This window comes from Ptychodera flava, chromosome 2, assembly GCF_041260155.1.
Source record: "Ptychodera flava strain L36383 chromosome 2, AS_Pfla_20210202, whole genome shotgun sequence".
NCBI classification, from domain to species: domain Eukaryota; kingdom Metazoa; phylum Hemichordata; class Enteropneusta; family Ptychoderidae; genus Ptychodera; species Ptychodera flava.
This window is the reverse complement of record NC_091929.1, coordinates 46,223,099-46,229,689: the sequence shown is the minus strand read 5'-3', so window position 1 is coordinate 46,229,689 and position 6,591 is coordinate 46,223,099. Positions and strand designations below refer to the sequence as shown.

The following is a 6,591-nucleotide window of genomic DNA, read 5'->3' as shown; positions in this document are numbered from 1 at the left end:
CGTGGCCATTGACTTGGAAAGCTTAGCATAGCAAATATTCAGTTAAAAGTCTACCACACTCCTGGATGACTTTTTACAGAGCGGTGAGGCTTCGGTAACCAAATGTGGGAGACGGGCTGCGGCCCTGTGACCAAGAGCCATTTTTCTACACCGCAGGGGCTGTCAGCCGGTAGATACAATGATTTTCGTCTAGAGGCCCAACTTCGCTAGCCAAGGGCGCTTCGTCGGTCAGAGACTCTTAATGGAGGTCGAAAGAATGACTACCTCCACGGTTTTGGAGACTATGCCAGGATACTATTCCAGGACGACCAAAACGAAGCCAATACCTAGGCTCGTGCGCTGGCTTCTGTCCGTTGCACCGTCACACGTACCGTGACGTATTTCAGTGCTATAGCTGATGGTTCAATGTACCTTGGTGTGTGGTCTGACGGCGAAACCAGACCGACAAACACACCGAGATAAAAAAACTCTAGCTACAGGTACTACAAGATATATATCCAGCGAAACGAATCCAAGGGTGAAATCACGTTCTATTAGTGCAAGATGCGAGGTATAATGATATTCAAATATGTAGATTACATTAATGAGCATTGTTTCTGTATTAGAATTCTATGCTAATGACCCTTAATCAATGTGGAATATTCATGTACCTCGGATCTTGCCTTGTATAATCACGTTACTGGTCTAGAGTGTTTGTTTCAATATTGTCCTGTATTTTAGTGTGCTTGTTTTTTTGTCTTCTAAGTTTTTGTCCAGTGTACGGTTTTGACCAGTCTGATATAAAGTAAACAATAAGAAAGATGAGAATTTTTACTGGACTTTCCTGTTTTGTCTCTTGTCATCCTCCTATTTTTGGCTTCAAACGAATAAATACTTTATTAACTTTACTTTATTGCTCAAAAACACACTCAGGGAGTGTGGTAAGGCAAACAATTACAATGGAGCACGTTATAAACTGTGAATGGAGTTGGCCAAAATCAGACTGATATATAATCAAAAAGTCAATGGCATATTTTCGGCCAGCAAATGACAGTAAAACTGAAGTAGCCTCCCGGAGTAGCCTTTGGTCATGTTTGTATTGAATCAGCAGGGGTTTCATTCAGTTCTGAAGTAGGGGGCTAGAATGGAAAAGTAGTCGGCTTGCAGCTGCCATGACCACAAAGCGGTCATCATCGGGGGAGGGTCCGGGAGGGGGTGTTCCCCCTCCCGGCCGAAGGCCGGAAACCCTGAAAAATGAGCTAAAATTTACTTTTTACAGCTTACAGTCACTTGAATTTCTATATAGTATTTTCGGGGGAATTGTCAGCAGTGTTCCAGGGCAATTTGTGTTCATATCATAAAAGCCATTTTCCTGGGAGATTAGGCCTAAATATGATAATTCATAATTAAAAATGATAAAACGTGGTAATGTTGACGATAATTTGAACAAAGAAAACTGAAGTCTTTAGAGCCTCTATGCTTTTAGGAGGTAAACTATAATAATTCACTATTATTAATGATATAAATTTGATATGTAGATGATATTATACAGTGTTACATCTAGATAGGGGATAGGGAATTCCCCCTCTGTTGAAATGTTGGCACCCCCAATTAATTTGTCAAGGGGACCACTCCCCCCCTGCCATGAAATGGTGCCAGTCACACCTTAGAGGTACAAGTAGAACACATGAACTGGTGAAATGCCCCCGAAATTTTCTGGTAAAGGGGGAAAATTCCCCTTGTTGATGCCATCCTGGATGAAAAACTCATATTTTAAGCACAGTAAATTAGAAACTTTTCATTAATGCATAATGTTATGCTTAAAATTAAGAACCCTGATGTTTGGTATGGAAATCTGTAGATGAAAAACTTTTATACCACTGGGGAGGTAAAAAGGATAATTTATATAACGAATAATGATAAAAAAATGACAATCATTACCATATTTCGCAAATAGAATCAAAGATCCTCAAGGTTATTTGACTATATGGGTATGCAAAGTAAGAACCTTGATATAGGATATGAAAATTTGTACGTTCATGCAGAAGCGCACATTTGGATTGAACTTGACGAACTCTTTTGAAGTGAATTTAGAGGTCTGATCGTATTGTAACCACTCTGCGCGACGTTCTTATTGGCGTCGATAGACCGGAGAGCAGTCAGTACATATCATACGTCCTGCTGGTTATACTCCTTCACAATTACGCCAACCGCAGTGCAACGCACATCGGCTTACTAAAATTCCAACTGTAATCGGAATGTTTTTCGTGAGAAAAAAATCAGGTCATTGCCTTCGAAAACAGTTTAAATCCAGGTAAATTATCCTTCTCTTGTTTCTTGGTCCACTTCAAAACCGAGGATCGTACAGCGAAGCTTGACCTTGCGATCGCTTCCGTCTTCATTTGTTCATCGACCATTTTGAGTTGAGCTAACGACGGCCGACAGGTGTAGTATGCACGTTTTCATTAGCGTATATAAAGGTCACCAAATAGGAATCAGCAATTCAGGTAGCCAATAGAATCGTCAATTGCAATTCCGATTTTTATTGAGGCAGTATACGCAAGACCGTGCTGCATCGTAGTACAAGGCGATCGTAGTAGTCGCTCGTCTTCTAAATTTTGTTTCACATAAAAGCCGTTGAAAAGTTTGATTACACAGCTTATGAAACTTGTCCGTATCATTTCTGAAGGTAAAACATATCTTAGCTATGGGAGAGTTCAAATTTCCAAAAAAGTAGCCGGCGAAATCGTGAGAGTAACCGGTCAATTTCGCCGGCTGCCGGCTCTTAATGAAACCCCTGAATCAGTAATTAATGTACACAAGTGTGTGAAGGCTTCCTCACCAAATCTGACATTGTTGGCTTTCCACACACTACCCAGATCCCGAGAGAGCTGCACAGAACGAGCACCGAGAACAGAGGGGCGCCCTCTACAGATTTTCTTAGATGAAGTCACAAAAATACGGAAGTGGTGGCATGCGTATTTGCAGGATATGTGATCAGGTAATGTTCTTTATCTAGTACAGTTGGTCTCATCCGCAAGGAAGATTCGAGAGAGTGTTTTTTAGTTGCCAAGTATTTGTCGTTGTATTTAGGATCTGCGAATAAGTTTGTGAACAATCTTCATGACTTCAGTTTTTAAGTTTGCAACTCGCTATCGAGTATCGACGCTTTAGCAAACAGAACCATGGAGGCGAAAATACATTACAACTTAACACACCGTCATTCAAACATGTTTTGAGAGTGACATTGTGCATCACACTCGAACGAGTTTGGTAATATACCCGAGACAACTACTACTAGTGCTTACTCAGTGGACACCTGGTCGATCATCATATATAGCAGCTAGGAATATCACCTGACCTGACCAGGCGTATAGGCAACAGATACACCCACCATGCGCAGGACCTGTAAATTGTCGCAGGCTGCATGTTTTCCCGGATGTTGTCAGATAATTGATAATCGTTCACTCTGTTTGACAGCGACAATTCACAATTAACTCATTTCCATTCATAACTCTGATACAAAAATTCGTAACCCAAAACTTGGAGGGTATTGTATGCACACGATTGCACTTATGTGCATTAATACATGTACCGATACCGGTATGCATGGGTACTGGTATGTGAGTGTGTGTATGTATTTGTGCGTGTAGCAGTTATGTATGTATGTATATGTCTGTACATGTATGTATATAACTAATCACATCGAAAAAATGGCACATGTTTGTATATATATATATATATATATATATATATATATATATATATATATATATATATATATATATATATATATATATATATCAAAATGGCATGTGTGTTTGTTTATATATATATATACACAAACATGTGTGTTTGTTTATATATATATATATATATATATATATATATATATATGCAAGGTGTTTATATATCGACACACACACACACCACACGCACACATATATATACATACATACATATACACACACACGAGACGTGCTTCACATAATCACATGCACTTGTTCTGTAACGAAAAATACAAAAACAGTAAAGAGCTGTTAAAGTTGGTATGCAACTTAAAAAGTATGAATCAAGTGTTCAATTCACGATTAATTCGTATCCATTCATAACTCTGATAAAGCATTGAGGTACTCTAACAGTTAAGCAAGCAATGTAATCTTTGAATGTCATAAAAGCTGCACGTTATCAACGCTTACAAATCTACACTGTTAAACAAACGCTCTGAGCTGGGTTCAAAGTGTTGCCACCAAAACAATTACTATTTATTAAATTTTAGCACCACCTGCATATAGAATGGTACGTCCAAAACATATGAATGAGTGTTTCTAGCTACAAATCCTTTCACTGCTTGTTTGAAGATTGCAGGATTCATGAAACTTAAGTAACAGATATTGTTAATCTGTATTTGAAGTAATTTTTGTTAGCTCACATTTGGTTATACCAATGTTAGTTTATCGTATAGGCTGAAGTCGATGGCGTCTGTATGTATGTGTGTATGTATGTATGTATGTATGTACCGGTATGTATGTATGTACGTACAGTATGTCCGTCAACATCAAAAACACACAAACCGCTGCCGTTTCAGCTTGGTATTTGGTGTGTGGATGCATCCTGGGCTATAGATGGGATTTTGTTCAAATGAAGTCTGCATTGCCAAAATTATGCAAATGAGCTTACAAAATGTGAAAATGGTAAGAATAAATAACTCAAGAACCGCTTTTTGATTGCTTTGAAAATTTGTGTGCAAGTACCTTAGGTGAACCTCATACAGTTTATGAATATTGTGAAGATATCCTTAATTTTGTATTTTTGCTGAATTTTTTGTGATTTTCTCATTTTCAGTAAAAATTCTTCTTCTCTGAAACCGCCAGCCCAATGGCTCTCAAATTTGGGTTGGATCTTTGCAAGGGTGTCACTCTTCTAATTTATTGAAATTATGACAAAATTGGGAAAATTACTATTTTTGAGCAATTTTGTCATTTTTGGTCAAAAAATCTTAAACAGTATTTCCTTTTTAAAACCCCTGGATAGACAGCTTTCATATTTGGTACACAGACGTACAGAGATGACAATAGTTAGATATGTGGAAATTTTCCTGAAATATAAAAATTTGTATTTTTAAGACAATATTGTCATTTTTGGTCAAGAAAACTTTATCTCAAAATTACTTGTTTGATAGCTTTGTAATTTGGTATAAAGTCCCCTGTTTGATAGCTTTGTAATTTGGTATAAAGTCCCGAAAGATGTTATTAGATAAATTTTCTGCTCAAAGTGTTGGGAAACCCCAAAATTTGTATATTTCAGGTAATTTTCTCAGTTTGTGACCTAAATGACCTACACCAACCCAGGATATGTTGTGAGATAATTTTAAAGGCTGTGAACATAATTTTGTCATATTTGGTATCAATTTGTAGGAAAATTTGATCCATAAAACAAAGCTGAGGTGATTTTTTTCATTTTGGACCAATTTTTGCAACTTTTCTATGTAAGACATACAAGAACTGATGAGAAATTTGGATCCAGGATAATTCCAGATGTTGTAATCACCGCCCACAGTGGAAGGCATTTCACTATCTGTAACTACCTTAAGTGCTGTTTACATTAGAATGATAACACTCATGGCATTAATTAAAAAATCTCCAAGGTTGTAAATGTACTTCCTGTCATTTGGTCTTATGTAATACCAAGGGGTGGAACATTTGATATTCAGGAGGGGGTAGGGTCTAGAAGATTGATGATGTAGCATTACTTTTTTACCAGATCCCTTGTGCATTTTTTGCCCACTCCCACCTTTTCTTTTTATCAAGCCTTCTCTGTTTTTTGTTGTTGACATTTGCTTATGTATTTAGGATCTGCTTCTCCATTGCTATAGAAGTTGATATGCAGTTCCTAAAAATGACCTCCAGTACCTAAGTTGGAGACCTTATTTGCTTTTGTCATTCTTGTTTTTTCTGGTTTAAATATTTCTCAAATGGACCAATTTAAACCGAATGTGAGCACATAGTGTCCTTGACGGTATTGTTATTATATAATGCTCTGCTTTCTGCAATATATATATATATATATATATATATATATATATATATATATATATATATATATATATATATATATATAGGCCTAGATATATATATTCTATGTATATATATATATATATGTATATTAAATTACAAAGATGTCCTCATTTGAAATTACATAACAGTGCTAATTATGCCAAAAGCAGATTACCAGATACAGATTACTTCAAATACATATCTGTTACAGGAGTTTCATACATCTCTGCATTCCTGCAATGTGTGGTTCCTCTTATTTATATATTGTATATATATATATTTATTGATCATAAGAACGTACAGGTAGTATACTATAATGGTACAGCTTGTCCCAACCATATAAATAGAAATTTGATATACATTTGAGGTTGCATTTATGATAAAAAGATCAAAATTTTTATTATGCTGGTTCATACAGTGTGCTATAGTACTCAATCATGTTTATTAACAATGTTAGGTTTAGTCATGTAAGTTTCTCAAGCCTAATTGATGAAAAAGTTGTCTTTAATTCCTCAGAAACCAGCAACAAATTGGATCAAGTGCCTCCATAGCTTTA

General features: G+C 36.5%; 1 protein-coding gene across 1 annotated transcript in view; it reads left to right on the top strand.

The window, feature by feature from the left end:
- The first annotated feature begins 2,853 nt into the window (after positions 1–2,853).
- LOC139122507 (myosin heavy chain, clone 203-like) overlaps positions 2,854–6,591 on the top strand; it is a 97,405-nt gene continuing 93,667 nt past the window's right edge. The window contains exon 1 of the mRNA XM_070687952.1: positions 2,854–2,980. The gene's annotated coding sequence lies outside the window, so the exon portion shown is untranslated. The remainder of the gene's footprint in view (positions 2,981–6,591) is intronic.